Genomic DNA, 24,460 nt, shown 5'->3' with positions numbered 1-24,460 from the left:
CATTTCCTCAGAGGGCCTTTGATTTCAGAAGCTGTCTCTGGAAAAGGCATTCCTGGGATCCTTCCTTTTCTCCAGGACATATTAATGAATTGACTAGGAGCCAAGATAGCCTTGACTTGGAACACCAAAGCTCTTTTAAGTCCATGGGGCTCAGATTAGGTTGACCAACTACCTGGGTTTGCCCAGTATGTTTAGCTTTATCTCGGAAAGTCCCACATTCCAGGAAATCCCCTCAGTCCCAGGAGGAATGAGATGGCTGGTGACCTACCCTGGGCTCTCAGAGGAGGTGTAGATTTAACGAGCACACACACTTTGGAACTGCATGGCAACCTGCCTTCCCAGCACAGCCTTGAACATCTTAACCTTGAAAGCAGTGGAAACCAGCTCTAAATCAGACTTAAGCAGGAAAAGGATTTATTGAAGGGATAGTTTTCTCTCTCTGCTTCTTTGCCTCCCACTGTGAGCGTCAAAGCCCTGGGCAGGGGCATCTGATTTGCCATACTGAGATACATGTCCACCACAAACTCATGTTTGGGGCAGGAATGAAGCAAGAATCTGCCTTCTTTTTTACTTCTGTGGTAAGTGATACACCCTATCAATCCCCAAACATATACAGTGGGTGTCTTAGTCCGTTCAGGCTGCTGTAACAAAATACCTTCAACTGGGTAATTTATAAACAACAGAAATTTATCACTCACAGTTCTGGAGGTTGGGAAGTCCAAGATCAAGGGGCTGGCAGACGCCATGTTTGGTGAGGGCCTGTTTCTCATAGACAGCAATGAATGACTGCATCCTCACATGGCAGAACGGGCAGAAAGCCTCCCTCAAGCCCTTAAACCATCCACGAGGGTGGAGCCCTCATGACCTAATCACCTCCCCAAATCCCCATCTCCTTTTTATTTGGTTTCCACATACAGCAGTGACAAAGTCCCCATCTCTTAACACCATCACCTTGGGGGTTAGGTTTAAACACATGAATTTTGGAGGGACACAAATATTCAGACCATAACAGCGGGGAAGTCCCCGAATTTAGGAACAAGGTTCAGATGACTGCCATGCAAAGAAGCCACAAAGTAAACAATGAAGAGTTTATGTTGTACAGTCACGTACCACATAACGACATTTCAGTCAGTGAGGGAGAACAAATATAACAGTGGTCCCATAAGAATGTAACGCAGCTGGAAAATGGCTATTGCCTAGTGATGTTGCAGGTGACTTTACTGTGTTATAGTTACATGTGTTACATGTTTGTGATGATGCTGGTGTAAACAAACCTACTTCACTGCCAGTCATATAAAAGCATTATGCATACAATTATGCACAATACATAAAAAACAACAACAAAAAAGAAAACAATAGATAATACTTTTTTTTTTTTTTTACATATTTACTATACTGTACTTTTTATCGTTATTTTAGCCTGTATTCAGCAACCCTGTTGCCCTTCTTAAGGATACAGATATTCCTGAGGGTATGGACATTCCATTCCTAAAGTTATAGCTGGGCTCTGTCATTCTTATACCTTGTTCCAAGAGGCAATGCTCAAAAATGGCACAGACCACCCAATCAGAAGGGATGCTGACTATAAACAACTACAATCATGTGCTACATAACGCTTTGGTCAACAATGGGCCGCATGTATGACAGTGGTCTCCATATATAAGATTATTATGGAGCTGAAAAGTTCCTATCATCTAGTGACGCAAAGCGGTTACAATGCTACAGTCATTGTAACATCATAGCACAACACATTACTCATGTGTTTGTGGTGATGCTGGTGTAAACAGACCTACTGGGCTGCCAGTCAACTAAAAGTCTAGCTCATACAATTATGAATAACACATAGTACTTGATAATAAATGACTATGTTACTGGTTTCTGTATTTACCATACTATACTTTTTATCATTATTTTAGAGTGTACTCCTTCTACTTAGAAATATGTTAACTGTAAAGCAACCTCAGGCAGGTCCTTCAGGAGGTATTCCAGAAGAAGGCATTGTTATCATAGGCGTTTTCAGCTCCATGCATATTACTGCCCCTGAAAACCTTCCAGTGGGACAAGATATGGAAGTGGGAGACAGTGATATTGATCATCCTGACCCTGTGCAGGCCTAGGATAGTGTGCGTTCTTGTGTCTTGATTTTTAAGAAAGAAGTTTTAAAAGTTAAAAAAAATTTTAATAGAAAAAAGCTTATAGAATACAGATATAAAAATATTTTTAGTATGCTGTATAATGTGTTTGTGTTTTAGGCTGTTATTACAAAAGAGTCAAAAAGTTGAATTTTTTTTAAGTTTATAAAGTTAAAAAATTATATTAAGCTGGCTGGGCGTGGTGGCTCACGCCTGTAATCCCAGCACTTTGGGAGGCTGAGAGGGGTGGTTCACTTGAGGTCAGGAGTTTGAGACCAGCCTGGCCAACATGGTGAAACCCCATCTCTACTAAAAAAAAAAAAAAAATAGCCAGGAGTGGTGGCACGTCCCTGTAATCCCAGCTACTCAGGAGGTCGGGGCAGGAGAATCACTTGAACCCAGGAGGTGGCAGTTGCAGTGAGCTGAGATAGTGCCACTGCACTCCAGCCTGGGTGACAGAGCAAGACTCTGTCTCAAAAAAAAAAAAAAAAAAAAAAAAAAATATATATATATATATATATATATATATAAGTTAAGGTTAATTTATTGTATAAGAAAGAAAAAATTTTAAAAGAAATTTAATGTAGCCTAAGTGTACAGTGTTTGTAAAGACTACAATAGCGTAATGTTCTAGGCCTTCACATTCACTCACCACTCACTCACTGACTCATCCAGAGTAACTTTGAGTTCTTCAAGCTCTATTCATAGTAAGTGCCCTATACAAGTCTACCATTTTAAATCTTTTATATTGTATTTTTACTGTACCTTTTCTATGTCAAGATACACAAATACCATTGTGTTATAACTGCCTACAGTACTCAGTACAGTAACATGCTGTACAGATTTGTAGCCTAGGAGCAATAGGCTATATACAGCCTAGGTGTGTAGTAGGCTATGCCACCAAGGTTTGTGTAAGTACACTCTGATGTTTGCACAATGACAAAATCACCTAACAATGTATTTATTAGAATGTACCCCCCACAATAAATAACACAAGATAGTCCATAAATCAAGCATCAACAACTTCGGGGCAGAGGATAGGAGGCAAGCTACATGTGTCAAGGCGGCTTTATGGAAAACTGAACACCTACCATATAACTTCAGGAGGGAGCGTGGAGGACCCTGGGCTGTGGGCTGTGTGCTCAGGATGTTTGGATGCAGGACAGCCAGCATGGAAGGCTGATAGGAGAAGCACTGTCAAGATCACTGGTTTTCAACACTACCTGCATCAGAATCCCCTTGGAAGTTTTAAAACTTCTGGGTCCCACCCCTAGAGATTCTGATTGAAATGGAGTGCCACATTAGGATTTCTATAAATTTCCCAAGTGATTTTAACATACAACAGGTTTTAAGAACCACTGGTGGCCGGGCGAGGTGGCTCACGCCTGTAATCCCTGCACTTTGGAAGGCCAAGGCAGGCGGATCACTTGAGGTCAGGAGTTCAAGACCAGCCTGGCTGACATGGTGAAACCCCATCTCTACTAACAATACGAAAATTAGCCGGGTGCCTGTAATCCCAGCTACTTAGGAGGCGAGGCAGGAGAATCGTTTGAATGCAGGAGGCAGAGGTTGCAGTGAGCCAAGATAGTGCCACTACACTCCAGCCTGGGTGACAGAGCTAGACTCTGTCTCAAAACAAAACAAAACAAAACAAAACAAAAAATAAAAACAAAAAGAATCACTGGCTTAGGTATGACCAGCTCAACCCTTGTTCCACACTCCCTGAAATTTTGTCAGAAATTCCAAAGACTTCCATGAGATTTCTGCTCTGACTCTGTCTTGGACAGCAACTTTCTCTTGGAATATAATGTTTTGATTAGCATTGTTGAATAGAAATGTAATGTGAGCCACATATATAATATTTTCACATATCTACTTTGTGGAAGGAGACTGACCTGGGGACCTGCTGTGTGACAGGCTCTGTGCTGGCCCCACAATCAACCCTGCAATCAGTAGCATCATCTCCACTTTACAGATGACTAAGTGGAGGGTCATAAAAGCTGACTATCACGCCCCAAACCATACAGCTAGTAAGAGGAAGAGCTTGCATTAGAATTTAGATTTACTGAATTTAAAATCCCGAAGTCAGATCCATCCTCAGGAGAGGAAATCCACTGGGGAAAAAGGTCAGAACCAGCCATAAGGGAGCTCTTACAAGAGTAGGAAGATGTTGGGTTTGGAGAGGAGATCTCAGAAGAGATCCATGAGTGCCATCTTCCAACACCTGAAGGCTCACCGGTGGTTAGACGGGCTCTGTGTCATTCCAAGGGGTAGCAGTAGAGTCAATAGGTAGAAGTTGTAAGGAGAAATATTTCCACGGAGACTGAGGACACATTTTGTCAACAGTCAGAGCTGCCCAAATTCGGATACTTTGGAAGATAGTGAGGACCAGGTGCTGCAGAAGACCAAGCAAAGGCTTTTGATACTTGGCCGGTTCCCCAAAGGCTGCAGCACTGTTCTGTGGAGTGGCTACATCAATTCGCCTGGGTGTTATTCAGAATAAGCAGGTCCATCCCAGGCCTACTATATCAGAATCTCACGAAGTGAGGCCCAATGACTTTTATTTTGAACAAGTGTCTGCAGTTATTGTGATGTTGTGATGTGCAGCCAGGATTCGGAGCCACTGCTGCACAGAGGACATTTAAGCATCCGTTGGATGGTTGGACTCTATGACTTTTCAAATCTCTTCCAGTGTTGAAATTCTATTATACCATGTTCGCTAAAGCTTGCCAACCAAATTATGGTGAGTGAACTTGGCAAGATTAATCATTTCCCTATTTGGCCTGTTTACTACTTAATGGGCAGCAGTGGGGGTAGAGTTCTTTGGCTAAAAAAGCAAAACTGCTAGTTGCCCACATTAGTTGACATGCATTAGATTTTAACTCTTTTTTTTTTCCTTTGGTAAGACAGGAATTCAGGGGAAGGGGCAAGGTAAAACAAGAAATATTTTCTCATATTTTCTTGCTAATAGAAATGTCAAATTTTTGCACTCATTGCCAGGAACCATGGAGTTCCATGCTCTTTTATAAAAGGCAGTTAGGAACTTTGAGTTGGTCTACTATAGATAAGGATAGCAAAGGGCTGCAAAACTTGGCCTGTGGAATGAGACCATGTTAACAGTTTCCAAGGAAGCAGCTTTTACAAGCTTTATTCATAACACACCATTGACGAAAAGAAACAAGTGCCAAGCCCCATCAAGTTGAGGTATTGTTGAGAACACAGCTGGGTCACAGACGGAGTTGGAAAATGCAACCAGAGGAAAACCAAGAGCAGCAAACTGAGAATGAGTTTTTGCTTTTCAGTCTCATCACTGAAAAGACACCCACGGCCCTCAGTCCAAATAGAAACGAATCCTTGAGGACTGAAGCTGGGGTCACAGAACATCTGAATCACCAGATCCAGGTGCTGCATGCTCTTGGTCAGAGTGAGGACTGTACAAAAAGAAAAACAGGATCCCCTCTCCAAAAAGCAAATGAAGTGGTCATTTCTTTGCCCAGAACAATGCAGAAAAGTTCATCATTTTGCTGCCTTTTTTATGGAAAGATAGCCTGAAGGACAGGTACTGAACTAAAAAAAATTAGCTAAGGAGGCCAACAAGAATCCAGGTAAAAAGAAAATGTGGTAATAAATGCCTTAACTCGATTAAGTTTGAGCCAATAGCTGCTCAGTCAGGAAAAGCCATAAATGTAGAGGAGGCTGTTATTGGTTTCAGGTTCTCTATTTCTCCCTGAAGGGCATTATTTTGGTCTTTGCTTCACTCAGCTATTAAACATGGTCTTTTGAGAACAATATCTGGATTTAAGACACGTGGAATCTATTTTTTTTTCCCCTAAAACTTCCATCAAGTCATTTGTCCCCACTCTTTCTAGCTGGTCATATTTCTGGCACGGCTGTAACAACCGTTTTATCATTTCTTATGGGATAATCCGATTCTAGTTCTCACAGCTCCTTCCGGTTCTACATTCGGGTTGTCTCTTTCTCTATAAGCGAGTGGGCTGCCATCATTTCAGATCTGTGCCTGTGGTTTGTGTGCCTCGACAAGCCATTGTCATGTGGACGCAGCTCAGAAAAGTGTCTACATCTGGAAAGAATGGGGAACAGCTCGTCTATGTACTCGGTAATAAACGCTCCCGAATATTCCCATACTAGGATTTCTACTGGGAATTCAAAGAAAGTCAGTGTGGTCTGACTTTTGTTTTTGTTTAAGGAAGTGGTTTTCAAAGTGAGGTCTCTGGTGGCCGTGAGCTAATTAAAAAATGCAACTCCTTCACCGACTTCCATTTTTATGTACCACTCAGGTCTTCTTACTAGGAATTTATAAACTTAAAATTAGCACCATACTTGAGGATGCACAGAACTCTGTTTTGTCCTCTCCTAAGAGGTCCGGCTGTGAAAACACTTGGCATCACGACTTTGACTTATTTTTTTTTCCTAATAAACAGAATTCATGACCTAGTATGCATTGTGGTTAACCACAGCTACAGCTAAATAAAACATCTACATGTAAACAACATCTCCTTGTTACTATCTAGTTGCTCTTCCATGGAAGGTTGAAATGGGTGGACCATTACAGTCTTTTGTCTCAACTGAATGGTGTGGAACCATAAAAGTTTGTGAGGACTAGTCTGAAACAATGGGATGTACGAGAAATAGAACAAGTTTTTGGAGTCAGACCAAGCTAGGGTCAAGCCTCCATGCACCGATTTCAGTCGGCAGGTTGAAATCCAGCCTACACTCTGCCAGTCAAGCCTCTGTAGAGCTTGGTTTCATTCAACATTGACTTCCCTAGGAGTAAGGGGGAAGGAGTAGGAGCTGACTTTGTAATGTAATGTACATGAAGGTGTACCGACCAGCTGCGGCCCTGAAAATACACCTTCATAGCAGTGTGACTTTGGGAAAACGCTTATTGTCTCTGTAGCCCAGTCTCCTTGTCTGAAATTGTAGGCTAATCATTTCTCCTTTGCAGGACTGTTGTTGAGGTAATTAGATGACGTATGTAAACTGCCTGGTGCACTGTAACAGATGTCAGCAAACCTGAGCTCTGCTGAGGGCCACCGTCTACTCCCAGCCCTAAACTCAAATGAGTTGGGGTGAAGTGACTTCTCCTAGATGAGAAGCATCAGTATCCCAGATGAGATGTTCTGTCCAGCCAAACATTCCTTAGTTTTTGTGGCAGAGAGGTCAAAGTCTTTGGGGGATAGACAGACTTAAGTGTCATTCCCAACCCTCCTACCCACTCACTATATGACTTTGAGCAAGTTATTCATTCCTCTGGGTCTCCTGTTTTCTCATCTGTAAAATGGGAACAAATAAAACTGATTTCAAAGCACAGAAGATGAAATGATTAACACAACAAGTCAAGATTATGCTTGGCACAGTTTTAGGTGCTCAACAAACTTGAGTTCTTTTCTCCCACACCCCCAACCCTTCCTTATCTGGTTCTTGGTTTCATTTAACATTTACTAAACCCCATCCAAAGAGAAGTGCAGTCTTCACCTTCCTCAGCGCTCTTTCATGAAACCAAAAAATTACTTATAGCTTTCCATGCATATTTTGATTAAATCAAATAACCACTTCATAGACTTACTATAGCCTGGCAGCTGTGTAGATAAACCGGGTAGAAAGGTAGAAAAAAGATACAATAAATAGGACTGAATAAAGATCACAGAAAGCATCCTAGTTATATTTGGGACTTGGGATGTGATAGCAATGGCCCTACAAATCAGGATATTAGGACAGCTGGCTATTGAAATGGAAAAAATACAATAAAATTAGGTCTCCACCTTGCCCACCATATAGAAATAAATTCCTCATGGACTGAAGACCTATATAAAACTTTACAATATTTAATCTTAGGGACAGGCAAGGATTTCTTAGACAGGATGCAAAAGAAAGCTGAACTCAAAAAGTGGATACATCTGAGTTCAAAATGAAAACCACCTGGAAATATATGTAGCAGACATCATAAAAGTGTTAAAAGACTGATGACAGGCTAGGAGATGTTTGCAACAAATAAAACAGATGAAAGATTATATTCAAAATATACAAAGAACTATAAATTATTTTTTTAACTCCATTAGAAAAATAAAAAAGGACAAGGACAAAGAGGGCACGTCACAGTAAGTACGGCCAACATCCCCCATAGAGCATGTGCTCAACCTCCCTAGTCATCAGGAAAATGAAGGTTAAAACCCCAAAGAGCTCCCATCGGATTATCAGAAATCAAAAAGTCTGACAAAATTGACTGCCTGAGAGGATGCAGGGACACAGAAGCTCTTATACAGGAGCTGCTAGTGGGAGGGTCAACTGGTTGCCATCACTTTTCAGAGCAATTTGGCTACACATACAAAAGTGGAATCCACGTGCACTCTACAAAATCGCAGTGTCGTTTGAAATGTCAGCAAATTGGAAACAACCTGAACTGCCATCAAGATGGGAATAAATACGCTGAGGAATGTTCATAGGGTGAAACATGGGAGTGAATGCTGTCTCTATGCACACACATGGCCCAAGCTCAGTGCTGAGTGAAAACAGCAACTTACAGATGGGTATACATTCCTGTAACTGTAAAGTAATAACCCAGCCACACTGCAGTTTATGACACATGTGCATTTAGTAGAAGCACAGAACAAGAACGGGAGGGACACACTAGCTTAGTGATCATGCATGTCTTAGGGAGAGAAGAGAATGAGATTAAGTCAGGGACAAAAGAGCCTTTCATTGTATCTGTAATATTCTCTTGCTTTCTAATTTTTTTTTAATAACAAAATGTCAATCTTTGTTCATTCTGGGTGGTGGGCATGCTGCGTTTTTAGTGTGTTGTGTTTAGAATTTTTTTTCAAACCAATAGAAAGTATTAAACTCTGGAACTTTGAAAAGGAACAATGAAGATCAAGTTTGAGGCTTGCCTGAGGAATTCAATTTAGAATGTTTATAGGATTTTAAAATTATTTTAAAGATTGCTTAGGAGAAAAAGAAAGGAAAGGGAAGAAGAAAGATAAAACAAAGGGAGGAGAAAATCTGAAGTGGTACGAGGTGGACATTTGCTCTAGGACGGCTGCTGAACACGAGGAGTGACACCACAGCTGGGGACTTGACCCCAAGGGGCACCTCTGCTTCAATGCCTAACAGGGGTGGCATCATCCACAACCTCTTGTGTTCAATGAACGTTTATTTATATCAGGTAGCTGAGAGCTTCACTTCCTCTAGTCTGTCACCAGCTAACAGTGTCGTTTCGTTTCTCTTCCTTCCTTCTTTTCCATTTAGTAATTGCATATAGGCCTAAACTTGTTTTTCTTACATCTAGAAGCTTGTGATTACGGTTTTTATAATAGCTTATATAAAATTATTCTGTTATTTCTTTTACCTTAGAGTTTTTTTTTTTTCCTTTAATGTCATCAACTTATACTTAAAACCTTTTTATGCTGACTTACAGCCAGGCTTGGTGAATTCAATAATGCCCCCCAAATAAAACCCCTCTCACCAACACCCGTGTTCCTTGAGTGCCTGCTGGGCACCAGCACTGGGGGTTATAAATGTAAAACATATAGGCAGGCCAACTCATGCGTGTTTATTGTTTTATCTCTATTTATATGAAGCTCCTCTCCTTTAAAGCACCCAGGGATCTAATTACATGGTCATAGCCAAAGACTTAAGTATATAATAGATCCAGTAATTTGTTATTAAGTACGTGGATATGCTAACCATTTGCATAGATTAGAAGCGCCATGGAGGATGAAGTTAAAGCCAGTGAAAATGAACCCAGCAAGGTGCAGGCATCTTCAGAAACCACACTTGAGTAATCACAGCCTTAATAAAGTATTTTATGCTTCAATACATTTGTAATTGACCAATGATTTGTTTCTATGGGGCATAATACCCAATAATAAAACCCAAAGACTAGGACCTCTATCACATAATTAAATATCTTTAGTTCTATCACAGATAGTTCAGAGTGGAGTTTATTGTGTGTGTGGCGGGGTGATGCTTCGTTTTGGTTTCTCATAATTTTTTCAGATTATTTCATGCGAGCAATTGAACAGTCCTTTTTAAAATATATTTTCTCACTGACAAAATAAGTGCTATGGTTGTATACACCGTCTCCTAGTCTCAATACTTAGCGGAGTTCCATACATCTAGTAGGCAAAAAATTACATTTTATTTATTGTTTAAGAAGATGAAACTTTAAAGGTTGAGTTTTAATTTTACTTAATAGATATATTTCATCTTCCATCTTTTTGCTCAGATCTGATGTTTTTAAAGAAAAAAAACAGGGAAGAATAAGGAAAGAAGTATTAAGTTAGTAAGAGAACATGTTTCTTTCTGGAATCTGTCAAATGATAAAATATATTAGAATGAACTATTTTGAACCTACACAGGTGGCCATTTCATATATTTAATATTTCATCATATAGCTATGGCTTGATTTCTGTAAACGCAAGATGTTGAATTGCTAATTGTAATATGTTTAGCTCAGTTCCTAAATCCTGGGCTGGGGAACCTCACAGGGCAGATGAGTTGGGCCTCTTTATGGCTGACAAAAAGAATGTTCCCTCCCAGCACTCTCTGGGTTGCCTCCTCTGCAGAAATGGGCAAATTCTTAGAGTATGTGAGTGACTTCATAGCTGGCCCAATTACCCTTCCTTTATTCTTAGGGAGAGAAGTTTGACAAGGAGACGAGAGTTAGAATCAAGTGGTTCTCAGTCTCAGAGGGTCTTGAGCCAGTAGGTTTCTCACATGTCTTCCTTCCTTTCTTCCCTTCCTTTCCTTCCTTCCTTCCTTTCCTTCCTTTCCTTCCTTCCTTCCTTCCTTCCTTCCTTCCTTCCTTCCTTCCTTCCTTCCTTCCTTCCTTCCTTCCTTCCTTCCATCCTTCTTCTCTCCCTCCCTCTCTCCCTTCCTCTCTCTCTTTCTTTCTTCTTCTTCTTCTCTTTTTTTTTTCTGAGTCTCACTCTGTCACCCATACTGGGGTGTGGTGGAGACATCATGGCTCACTGCAGCCTCAAACTCCCGGGCTCAGGTAATCCTCCAACCTCAGCCTCCCAAGTAGCTGGGACCACAGACCCGTACCACCACATCCAGCTATTTTTTTTCTATTTTTTTTTGTAGAGATGGGGTTCGCCACATTGCCCCAGGCTGGTTGCAAACTCCTGGGCTCAAGCGATTCACCTGCCTTGATCTCCCAAAATGCTAGGCATGAGCCGCTGCAACCAGCACAAGTGTCTTCTTGTTAATCACAGGTGGAGACCTGAGGTTTGTACAAGCTGTACTTGAAAAGTAATTGGAACAGAGAACATTGTGCCAATATGCCTTTTTGAGAGGAGCCAGGAGATCATTTCTCACACCTATCTTATCTACACTAATCTTGCAAATGTCACCTAGGGTCTGTGCCAAGGCAGAGGAGACTGGGACAGGCCTGAACTTACATAGTATTAGAGTTTTCTGTCTGTTTTCTATTCATTATTCCTACTTTCAACTTGGGGAATTGAGATGTGAAGAGGTTAATTGCCTTTGTCTGAGGCCACAAACACCTGAGGGATAGTTCTTGAGCCCCAAACTCTGGCTGCGAGCCCTCCTCTTTCCACCAGCCCACCCTCCACCTCACTGAGTCAGCTTGGCCACAAACGGGTGGACTCTGGCTGTGTGCCGTGACCACCTGTCCATAGCTGGGGCTGTCCACCTGCTTTTCAGACCGTCCCTGCCTGAACCTCCCCTTTCTCCTTTTGCTAATGGCCTTAGCATGTAGTGAAGAGTGGATAGCTGTTCCATAGGGGCTCCTTTGCTCACCTCTTTCTGCATTTCCCCATCTGATGGGATAAACAGGCAGTTGGCAGTTAGGCAGACCTAGATTTTAATTCCAAATCTGCTACCTACCAGCTGTGTATCCCTGGGAACCTCTTCGTGTCTCAGTTTTTTCCTTAGTACAAATGAAGCTATAATATCTCCTTAGAGTTGTTGTGATGATTAAAGAAGTGGATGGAGGTGAGTTGCTGGTACATGATGAAGAGTAATAAATGTTTTTTTCCCGTTCACCTCTTCTGAATACTTATATTGCTTTTCCATGCACCAAAGGGAAGTCTGTAGCTGTACAATATTAGTTACATTTTTAGACAATTCTAAATAGTAAAAGCTTCATTAATTTGCATTCCATTCAGCTTTGGTAGAAATTCAGCCAGGAATGCCTTCTTGTTGTGTTCATAAAGAAAGGGTTTGCTAAGCTAAGGTGTGTTATTCAGAAAAGGCTAGGCTTGTGCTGCAGTAACAACCAGCCCCAAATCACAGAAAAGGTTACTTCTCTTGGGCATGGAGTCCGTGGCAGGCCAGTGCTTTCCAAGGTGGCTGCTTCCATCTGGTGGCTCAGCAGCCCTACCTGTTTCCACCCAGCGCTTCTACCAGCTCAGTCATGGCCCGCACTCCCCCACCTAAGGGGAAGAGAGAAACTGGAAATTTGCATATGGCCCTGCCTATGTGCAAAGGGGCTGAGACATGTATTTTCCATCTTTCCAGGAAGGAGTAATGGGACACAGGGTTAGGTGAACGCATAGCATTGCCCCTGCTATATAAGGGTAATCATGAGTTTAGGGAGAACACATAATTTCAAATCATGTTCAAGTGGTCTAAAAATGTGCTATTTGTGTACATGGGAATTTTAAGATACTGAAAACAACCATCAGCAGGTGAATGACTTGATAAACAGATTGTGGTATGTCCATACAATGGAATATTGCTTGGTAATAAGAAGGAATGAACTGCTGATACGTGCAACAGCAAGGGCAAATCTCAAGGTAATTATGCCGAGTAAAAGAAGCCAAATGAAAAGGAGTCATACTGCATGATTCCATTTGTGTAAAATACTAGACAATGCAAATGAATCCATAGTGACAAAAGTAGATCAATGGTTTCCTAGAAACAGGGATGGAAGAAGGGATGGATTACAAAAGGGCACCCGGAAACTTTTGGGGGTAATGAAAATGCTATCCTGCCAACCGCGGTGGCTCACACTTGTAATCCCAGCACTTTGGGAAGCCGAGGCGGGTGGATCACCTGAGGTCAGGAGTTCGAGACCAGCCTCACCAACATGGTGAAACCCCATCTCTACTAAATACAAAAAATTAGCTGGGTGTGGTGGCAGGCACCTGTAATTCCAGCTACTTGGGAGGCTGAGGCAGGAGAATTGCTTGAACCTGGGAGGTGGAATTTGCAGTGAGCCAAGATTGCGCCATTGCACTCCAGCCTGGGCAACAAGAGCAAAACTCCATCTCAAAAAAAAGAAAATGCTATCTTGATGTGGGAGTGATTTCATAGGGGTATACACACACCGAAACTGACCAACTTTTACATGTAAATATGTGCAGCTTATCTACTTCAATAATAGCTCAATAAAGTTGAAAAAAATAAGATACTGATTTGAAATATTATTCATTATTTACCCGTGGAGAGTGCACTTGTCTCTTTTGGTATTTATCTGTATTTATTTTTCTTTCACTTTCTTTCTTCCCCCTCCCCAACCCCCCCGTGTTGTCCAAGGTGATCTTGAACTCCTAACCTCAAGCAATTCTCTTGCCTCAGCCTCCCAAAGTTCTAGGATTACAAGTGTAAGCCATCATGCCTGGCCTTATCTGTATTTAAAAGTAATAAAATTGAATTTCATTCATAAATTGAGTCTGTTGCCATCTCCATGCTCTCTCCTGTTAATTCCCGATTCATGGCAAAAAGACTGTTGCCCAGGGCTTTGCAATGAAGAGAAAAATCAGCTTCAAATCCAAGCTCACAACTTACTAGCTCTTTGGCCTTGGGCAATTTATTGAACTTTTCTGAGAACTGTCTGCAAGTGTGTGTCAAGTCCCTTCAGGCAGCTTGCCACAGAGCAGGTGCTCAAATCTTTGTTATCTGCCCCAGGTGTCTTGCTACCTTCCTGCCACACCATTTGAAACTTCATATTAGGGTTGCTTCTCTGGTTTTGAAATTGGTCGTCTTCTCTGGTTTCCAGGCCTTGTATTAAATGCAAACAAAATTTAAGGGCTTGCCAAAAACAAAAACAAACAAACAAACAAAACTCTGTAATTAAAAAATATAGCATCTTAATCCAATCAAAATTGATATTTAAAAAATTCCACAATGAACAAGATAACAGACATTTAATAAAGGTAGCCTTAGTCCTGTCCCAAATTCCTTTTCAAACCCTTCCCCCAATTCTGCCAATTCTTATTGATTCCAATTCCTTCATGCCTTGCTCTCAAAGAATTACTTGAAAGTCATAAGATATAACTCATGTAGTCCAGGCACATGTTGCCACGTGGCTATTTTTTATTTTTGTAGAGATGAGGTCTTCCTATGTTGCCCAGGCTGGTCTTGAACTCCTGGCCTCCAGCGATCATCATGCTTCGGCCTCCCAAAGTGCTAAGATTACAGACATGAGCCACCATGCTGGGCCTATTCTTTCTTAAACGTACCTTAGCTCACATTTTGTTTAAGGTTTAAAATTAGAAGTGTTTTGATCTTTATTTAAAAGTTTAATGTTTTTGTGATCAGAAACGTGCCAAGGGAACTTAACTCTTGTTTGTATCAATTAGCCTTCAGTAAAATTGATCTGTCCTATGTCGTTCCGCTTAAAGTTGCAGTTTCCAAAGACCTATTGACAGTGTCAACTGAGGACTTACCCTCCAATGAAGACAAGAGGGAGGTCAGCTTTCTCAGGAAGCACCCCTGGTGGCTCATTTGGCTTTTTCCACTTTCCTTTCTGCTTCTCCCCTCCTTTAAAGACAGCATTTGTAACCTCCTTTGCATAACTGAATCTTCTAGAGTTTACAGACCCATAAAAGAAAGCAGACAACAGGGAACCGTGTGAAATGAAGCTGCTTAGGAAAGTCACTGTGAGCTTTGGAGGTGGAGGACTTGGTGGATTAGAAACTGAAACTGAACGTTTGAAATTATAAATAACACTCAGGTGCTTGCTTTTTTTTTTTTTTTTTAAGAAACTTGAACATTTTCATGGCTGGGGGAAAAGGTCAGTGAGGTTTTCCTTGGCCCTCTTCTTTCTACACATCTTGAAAAGTAATCTCTGAAGTAGGACTTCTAGTTAAATCCCTATAGATTTATTTCTCCCCATCAAGGGACTGTGTTCTAAAAACTTAGCAACAATAAGCAAAATTTCTTTGGGCAGAAGTAAAAATTCTAGACACACAAGCAGTATCATACAAACACAGATGGAGAAATTTAATAAATGAGAGTATCTTAAAGATTGGTTCCATTGTATTAGACAGAAATTTTAAGATACTTAAGTTTGGGTTTTAATTCCTAATCTCTGGACAAGTTGCAAAATTTAATTTTAATTTTAATTATTAGATTTTTAAAAATTATACTTTAAGTTCTAGGGTACATGTGCACAACGTGCAGGTTTGTTACATATGTATACATGTGCCATGTTGGTGTGCTGCACCCGTTAACTCATCATTTACATTAGGTGTATCTCCTAGTGCTGTCCCTCCTCCCTCTCCCCACCCCACCACAGGCCCCAGTGTGTGATGTTCCCCACCCTGTGTCCAAGTGTTCTCGTTGTTCAGTTCCCACCTATGAGTGAGAACATGCGGTGTTTGGTTTTCTGTCCTTGCGATAGTTTGCTCAGAATGATGGTTTCCAGCTTCATTCATGTCCCTACAAAGGACATGAACTCATCATTTTTTATGGTTGCATAATATTCCATAGTGTATATGTGCTACATTTTCTTAATCCAGTCCATCCTTGGTGGACATTTGGGTTGGTTCCAAGTCTTTGCTATTGTGAATAGTGCCGCAATAAACATACGTGTGCATATGTCTTTATAGCAGCAGGATTTATAATCCTTTGGGTACATGCCCAGTAATGGGATTGCTGGGTCAAATGGTATTTCTAGTTCTAGATCTTTGAGGAATCGCCACACTGACTTCCACAATGGTTGAACTAGTTTACAGTCCCACCAACAGTGTAAAAGCATTCCTATTTCTTCACATCCTCTCCAGCATCTGTTGTTTCCTGACTTTTTAATGATCACCATTCTAACTGGTGTGAGATGGTGTCTCATTGTGGTTTTGATTTGCATTTCTCTGATGGCCAGTGATGATGAGCATTTTTTCATGTGTCTGTTGGCTGCATAAATGTCTTCTTTTGAGAAGTGTCTTTTCATATCCTTCACCCACTTTTTGATGGGGTTGTTTGATTTTTTCTTATAAATTTGTTTAAGTTCTTTGTAGATTCTGGATATTAGACCTTTTTCAGATGGGTAGATTGCAAAAATTTTCTCCCATTCTGTAGGTTGCCTGTTCACTCTGATAGTAGTTTCTTTTGCTGTGCAGAAGCTCTTTAGTTTAATTAGACCCCATTTGTCAATTTTGGCTTTTGTTGCCATTGCTTTTGGTGTTTTATTCATGAAGTCCTTGCCCATCCCTATGTCCTGAATGGTATTGCCTAGGTTTTCTTCTAGGGTTTTTATGGTTTTAGGTCTAACATTTAAGTCTTTAATCCATCTTGAATTAATTTTTGTATAAGATGTAAGTTTCAGCTTTCTCCATATGGCTAGCCAGTTTTCTCAGCACCATTTATTAAATAGGGAATCCTTTCCCTATTGCTTGTTTTTGTTAGGTTTGTCAAAGATCAGATGGTTGTAGATGTGTGGTATTATTTCTGGGGGCTCTATTCTGTTCCATTGGTCTATATCTCTGTTTTGGTACCAGTACCATGCTGTTTTGGTTACTGTAGCCTTGTAGGATAGTTTGAAGTCAGGCAGCGTGATGCCTCCAGCTTTGTTCTTTTGGCTTAGGATTGTCTGGGCAATGTGGGCTCTTTTTTGGTTCCATATGAACTCTAAAGTAGTTTTTTCCAGTTCTGTGAAGAAAGTCATTGGTAGCTTGATAGCGATGGTATTGAATCTATAAATTACCTTGGGCAGTATGGCCATTTTCATGATATTGATTCTTCCTATCCATGAGTATGGAATGTTCTTCCATTTGTTTGTGTCCTCTTTTATTTTGTTGAGCAGTGGTTTGTAGTTCTCCTTGAAGAGGTCCTTCATATCCCTTGTAAGTTGGATTCCTAGGTATTTTATTCTCTTGGAAGCAATTGTGAATGGGAGTTCACTCATGATTTGGCTCTCTGTTTGTCTGTTATTGGTGTATAGGAAGGCTTGTGATTTTTGCACATTGATTTTGTATCCTGAGACTTTGCTGAAGTTGCTTATCAGCTTAAGGAGATTTTTTTTTTTGTAGAGATGGGGTCTCGCTATGTTGCCCAGGCTAGTCTTGAAGTTCTGGGCTCAAGTGATCCTCCCAGCCTCCCAAAGTCCTGGGATTACAGGTGTGAGCCAGTGCTCCAGCTAACATTTATTTTAAAAACAAAATCAGCATGTTTTTTCTCCAAGAGAGGGCCACATGCAGAAGCTGCCCTTCCCCTAAGCAGTGGTGCCCCTAGGGCTTGTCAATGCCGGTGGAGGGACAGCAGGCAAAATGGCCCAGCCCGACAGGGAGGGGTTGGGGAGGACAGACTCAGAACACTCTGGAGAAAACGGAAGCTTGCAGAGTGGTTATGTGGAGATGCCAGGCTTCTCTTACTGCCTGGTCCCCAGCCCACCCTACATCAACTCATAGGAAGCACAAGATGGTTTGTGAATCACTGAAGGGTCATGAGTAACTAGATGGAATTGCTTCAAAGGAGAAAAGTATTTAAACAGGATGCTACATATGACTGTTCCCAGAGTGCAAAGGAAAAAGGAAAAACATCAAACTCTTCAGCAAGGTTCCCACATGGGTAGAGGCTGGTTTATGGCTTTGTTCTGCTGTCTTGAGTTCACCCTTGTTTTCATCTATTTATTTGTCCAGTGTGCAAAATCTTCACACTTCCACCTCCTTAGGAAGGGAGACAAACCTCACCCACCCCTTCAGCAGTTGGTCTTGCTTCAACCTGGCAGGCACAGAACAAGTAACCTTCAGCAATCCTTTCCCCGCAGTCTGAATTAGTTGGTGTGGAACACTCCAGGGAGGGCTTTGGCACCTCAGGTCACATGTGTGTTTTCTCTGTTAAGTAGGTCAATCATGCCTCTTTATTCTTTCTGGATTTCATTGCATGGCTCAGCTGTGAGCAAGATCTACATCATCATATAAATCTAAATAATACATGTTGACTCAACCAAAAACTATGATGCAACTATATTGGGAAGATAGAAGAGGAAGTTTGCATGTGAGTGGTGGGGGTTGGGGGTTGGGGGTCAGGAGCAGCCCCAGGGAAAGGAAGGAGTGGTGAAGCCATGCTCAATCCTCATTTTCTGTGATAGGAAGAAATTGGATTATACCTAAAACTGAAAAATCAAGAAATAACAGTATCAACACATTATTGAGAAATTTAAGTATAAACACCAGAAGAAATGGCCAGAAGACTTGCAAGGGGTTGCCTCTGGAGAGGAAGATGTAAAGACAGGGAGACCATAGGTAGAGACTGCTGTTTTTCATTATTAGCTTTGTAGTGGTATTTAACTCTTAGAGCTAAACAAATGTGTGATTTTGAAATAAAATAAAATAAGGCAAAAAACAAAGTCATCCCCCGCTTGAAGGTCATCTTTCAGCTACATAAAACCTTGAAGTTACCCCTTGTCTCTCTCCTGGGTTACATCAAATTCACAGACAGGATGTGTATCCCATTTCTACCTAGAGTGAGTTAAGGGGTAAAGGGGTAAGTAGGCTTGGTCACCCTATTGGGGGGTATCTATTACTGATGGCTCATCAGATCACCTTGGGAAGAGAACACAGTCACAAAGATAATTTGTCACCATTTGTCTTTTAATGAGCTGGTATCCATTCTGCTCTGAAGAACAGTGACTTGGTTTATAACAACACATAAGCACGAAGTCAGTGCAATATGAGGAGCTTCCTAGCAAGGAGAGTAGAAAAGAGTGACTCCTCTCCAGAGCGTTTCCTAGGGAAAGCTAAATGGCTGCCTAGCAGGGGGTGCTCTGGGAGGGACTCCTGCCTGCCACGGGGGAGGGACTAAACCAGCTGTCCTCCAAATTCTGTCCAATTCTGAGACTTTAAGTTGTTCCAGAAAAAGTTCTTAGATTTTGTTCATTACACTGCTGCATTTGCAGTCCTTTAACCCACAGGATTGAGGGTGAAAAGATTGGGAATGCAGCAGTATAATGAACAAAAGTAATGAAAACTCACAGATAACTCTGTGCCCCTTCTTAACTGCACTCTTCCTGCACGGTGTGGGACATTTGTCAATTCTGATAAGAGGAAATTGGAAGCTACGACCTGGTATATATTTGTTTTATATGCTGTCATCATTACTGCCTACTTTTAAAAATGGAGAAAAAGAACTGATGTCATCCTGAAAACCAGTATTAAATCTGTCTTCTTTGGCACCACTGTGATTTGTGAAGTCTTTTGATATTCTGGAGATCCCTGTTACACAGGAAATGGCCCAGCTCTGAACTCAGAGAAAGTGTGAAAAGTCCAATACCAGTTTCTTAGTAAGTTAAGCATGTCTGAGCTGTTCTTATAATCTTGAAATACACGAATCAGCTCTCCCAGTGAACAGCAGATTAATTGCAGGGTGTGGAGCCAACAGTCAGACCTTGGTCCTGAGCCCAGCTCTGCCACACAAGCTGTGCGACCTTGGGCAAGTTACTCCATCTCTCTGGATATCAGCTTCCTCAACTGAAAACGGGCATAACACCTGGAGCAGTTAGATGCTTTCAGTGTAACAGAAAATCCAACCACATTAGCTTTCACATAAGGAAACAGATGGGCTCACATATCTGGGCGTCTACAGATTGTGAGGTCATCAGGATGGTTGGTCCAGCTTCTCAGTGATGTCCTCAAGGACCCAGGCTCTTTCTGACTCCAAGGCTGCCATCCAGTGTTGGATCTGTTCTAAACCAGGCTCCTCTCAGGGTCACAGGATACAGCCACAGCAATTAGGGCTCCTGGTTTTCCCGTTCACATTTAGCTGAAGACAGAAACTGCTCTTCCTGTGGCTTTTTCTGTAGCCCAAGCAAACAGGTTCCCAGAAGCCCCAGCAACCTTCCCCTGAATCTCATTGCGCCAGATTGGTTACAAGCTCATTTCTGCACCAATGACTGCCAAGGTAATGAGATTACTCTGACTGGCTTAGATTAATCAGGCCCACCCTGTGGGCCTGGTGTCCACATCCCAAATCCCATGGCTGCCACAACAGAGGAGAGTAGAGTAGACAGAGGGAGACCAACCCCAATGCCTGTGAGAACATCCACCACACACGCAAGGTCACTGGGAAGCTTAAACGAGAGGACACAAATAAAAGCACCTGATAGGGCAGGCAAACAACAAGCCATTTCCTCTCATACATAGTCAGCTCTCCAAAGAAAATACAAATACTTTTCTGAGAAATGAACTGTCTAATTTGTATGCTATGTAGCACCAGGCTGAGCTATTAGAAAGCATCCTGAGAGACTTCGATGGAGTACACCGAGACTTGATCACCCAGAAGCACCAGGAAGCTTCTGTTGGAGGCACAGCGGGGCCAGGTTTAATTAACTACCCAACATAGCATCCGCGGGGGCCTGAAATACCAATATCAGGGTCTTCCTCTGGGGCCTATGTTGGGCCTCTGTGGCAGGCACATGATCATGGTGGCTGACCCAATATTCTTCCCCAACTTTTTCTCTCTAAGCTCCCTTCCAGGGATGCCACATACTCCAGCTGTGTGGTCAATGAGACCCAAGAGAAGGCTGCTGTGAGGCTCACAGAGTGTTTTGGTTTTCTTGCTAGAGGTGCTGCCACTCCACCTTTCTCCTTGCTGACTGCAGATGTGATGATTGCAGTGGCTGCAGTGATTGCGAGGCCACAATGGCATGCCCAAAATAAAGCAGGAACACTGGCCTGAAGCCAGCAGATGCCTACCTAATTCAAACTATTATTATGGGAGAAACCAAACCCTTACCTGATTAAGCCATTGTGATAGCTAGGACAATGCACCACTCAGGTCTCCTGCTGCAGGGAGCATAATAGTTGGCCTTGTTTCCACTCCTCTGGGTTCACCACCACATTGATGCTGAGGCCACGCTTTCCACAGGCTGCTCCTGAATCAGTGACGAAGCACAGCCAATGCAGGTTTCTTATTCCTGTGAGACACAGGGATACACCAATGGGCAACACTGCGTCAAGGATTCCCATCAGCCTTGGCCACAACTTTCTTGGACTCGCACTGCAATCTAAGACATTCTACTCCATCCGCCTTCCTCTCCTCTTTTCTTCATACACGTCAGACCAGCACCACGGCCTGAAGGCTCTCTCTGCCTTCTCTGGCCTTTTCCTTTTTATGCTTCTCCAGCACTGCTCCAATAAATTGCTTGCACATCTAATCCTGTCTCGGCATTTTCCCCTCATAGGACCCAAATGAATGCAGCCATTATGGCTTTTTTTTTTTTTTTTGGTTACTTGCGATCACAAGTTTTCCTAACTGAGATGGCTCCAGAAGGCCCCCTATTTTAAGAATAGAAATATTTGTGAGAAAGTAAATCATTAGTTGAGATTTTAAAGTGTCAAAAAAAATTCACACTCTTTCCTTTCAGATTCTGAACTAAATATGAAACAGATCTACAAGTCAGTTTAGGGATCAAAACATCAAATTTATTACTGCAAACCTGGATCTGAAGCCAAAGTGTCTGTCCCATGACTTTCCACTGAATTGATTTTCCCCACCTAAGCTCACTTAGAGCAGCTGGAGACTGCAGGCTCCTACACACTGTCCCCGATCCTGCTCCCTGTCAGGGAGGAGAGCCTTGCAGAAAGTCACCTCCAAGAGAAACAGCCCAAGGAGAGACAGAACAATGCCCGGGGGGGTGGGGATCTTTTAAAGAGTTAACCCCACCCCGTAGAGAAATGTGGGCCAATGGGGCACCTTTTGCCACTGCCCTAATCAACTGAATCACTCTTTTTCCCCCAGGGTGGATCCACTGGGAGGTGCACAGAAAGTAGAAACTTCTCCAGGGCCTTAGACAAGTAGAAATTCCTGTTTCAGGAGCAAGCAAGATTGAGGAGGGGACAGAGAGAGGGAGAGGATGCATCCTCCTTCATAATTACATTTGTGCATTAAATAGTTGTTGGATAAAATGTGGGAGAGAAAATGCTGATGGCTCACCCTGCCCTAAAGCAGCCAACAGTGGTGCAGATAAGACGTGCTCAGAAATGACTTTGATACCAGACACGGTCATAACTTTATAGCTGTGATGCAGACAAAATGCCACTGGCTTTTATTTTATGTACAGAGATCGCCACTGGCTCCACTCGGTCTTTCCTGTCCTGATTTTCCTGTTGTCCTGGTTTATCCTCCTGTTAATTTAAAATTTTATCTTATCTTTATGTGTTTCTGTGAATCATTATAAATCCTTCCTGGAACAAAGTGTAGGATTGTATAACTACATATATAAGCAATTCACGAAATATATGCATGACTTTAGGTCTTTAGGGTCAGGCTGCTTTAGTATTTCCCACTATGTGATCTTGGGCAAGTCTGAGCCTGCGTTTTCTCATCTGTAAAGTGGGCATAGTACAAAGATTTACCCCAATGTACAGAAGTGGGTCTTCAGTGAGTTAGCCCATGCAATGCCTTGCTTTGCACAGTGCCTAGCACACAGTGAAGCCTCTACAAATGCTGGTTTGGGTTCCTATTATCGCAGGCACACTCTGGTGTCTATCCCCACCCCCACGGATTCCTGCCTGCAGGGGAGTGAGGGAGAACTTCCAGGAGACGGCACATGGACAACAATTTTTGTCACATCATTGATGGATGTTGGACCAGACAGGCCAGAGGAGAAAAGCCAGTCTTGAGCGAGTGATTGCAGGAAAAGTGGATCAAGGTTATTTTCCAGGAAGGGCAGGAGAGTGTGTATTTCCCTGGGGACAGTTGGAGGGTGGCGGTAGGGAGGGTATCTGTGGAGGTTGCATGGCTGCGAGAAGGGGTCACTAAAAGAGAAGGATTTGGGGGTGAGGCGGGGTGGAGGAGAGGGGAACAAAGACCCTAGAGTGTTCCATGCAGCCTAGTTGAGAGGTCTTGCCGTGGTGCCCTGATGAGGTTCAGGTGAGAACAGTCTTCCAGAATCAGCCGCCCCAAGCGGAGCTCAAATACCCAGTGCCAGGAAAGAGACTGCAGCTTCTCTGAGCAACTAATTTAACCTGAGAACACGGAGAGAATCCTCTTTAAAATATGCAAAATATCTTGGAATAAAGAAAGGCAAACAGATCAGAGCAGTAATTCTGTTGCTAATTCTGTCTGAAATATTATGTACAAAGAACATTAACAACTGAGAGTGTTTGTGAGTTTCTCAAAAGCCTAGAAACTCAGTCAAGGCTCCCCCAGCAAGAGTAACCAGTCCCCTCTTGTTTGATGTGCAAATTATAATAAGATTTTTCATTACACTGAAGTAGGAACGCACAGGCCGCCAATGCATATCGAAGAGTGTCAATTGAGAAGCAATTGGAACACAGGCGTACACTTACAGCTCTTTCCAATGCCTTCCGGAAATAGAAACACCTATAAAAACTCAGTTTAAGATCACAAAAACCCTTTAAAGGCCCTACCTGGGATATTGGAGGCTTCTACCTCTTCTGGATATGGCTAATTACATAACTTCCTCCACTGTAAATCACAATGAACCAAGTAGAGCTGGTGAATCACGCTCTTTTCACTGTAATGACAAGACATAAATTACCATAAAGACCTTCAATCCCCAAAGTGATGCAATTTGATAGAATGTACTTGTCTCCTTCCCACTTCTTATTCACTAAACTCCTGTCTGGGAAACACTCATTTGACGATGGATATTCAAATGCAAAACAAAAAACAAAAAACAAAAAAAAAACCAGCCCCAGCCCTGTACCCACAGAGGCAGGCGAGGCCAGGGTAGCGAGGTCTTCTAATTGTTCAAGAGAAGCTGGAAATCCTAATGTTTTTAAAAGAATAAAAACTTCTGATGCTTAAATAGTGGAGATGAATTACAATTTCTTTAAAAACACAGTGGGGTCAACAAGACATGCCTGGGGCTGAGTCTGTGGCTTGTGATCTCTGGAGGATTCTCTTGCTGTCCTGGCTTCAGAACCCTGGGGACATGTCACTATGTCCAAACCCACTACCAGGCACCTTGGATTTGCAGAGGCTTGGACCATCCTCCTGTTGTTTCAGGCCTTCCCACTTCCACATGGGCTTTGGTTCTACCGGACCCTTCAGGCTGAGGCCTTTCTCCTTTGCATCCATCGGCTTGGGCTGCCATAGTGAAATACTACGGACTGGGTGGCTTCAACAACAGAAGTTTATTTTTCACGGTTCTGGAG

General features: G+C 42.3%; 1 long non-coding RNA gene across 1 annotated transcript in view; it reads right to left on the bottom strand.

The window, feature by feature from the left end:
• The window catches only part of LOC117979605 (uncharacterized), a 126,364-nt gene that overhangs the window by 101,242 nt on the left and 662 nt on the right, over nt 1–24,460 (bottom strand). Inside the window, exons 2-3 of the long non-coding RNA XR_004670476.2 lie at nt 23,711–23,817; nt 21,072–21,252 (exon numbers count right to left, since the gene is read on the bottom strand). This is a non-coding gene — a long non-coding RNA (uncharacterized LOC117979605). The remainder of the gene's footprint in view (nt 1–21,071; nt 21,253–23,710; nt 23,818–24,460) is intronic.

This window comes from Pan paniscus, chromosome 2, assembly GCF_029289425.2.
Source record: "Pan paniscus chromosome 2, NHGRI_mPanPan1-v2.0_pri, whole genome shotgun sequence".
In the NCBI taxonomy this organism is placed as follows: domain Eukaryota; kingdom Metazoa; phylum Chordata; class Mammalia; order Primates; family Hominidae; genus Pan; species Pan paniscus.
This window is presented reverse-complemented; position numbering and strand designations above follow the sequence as displayed.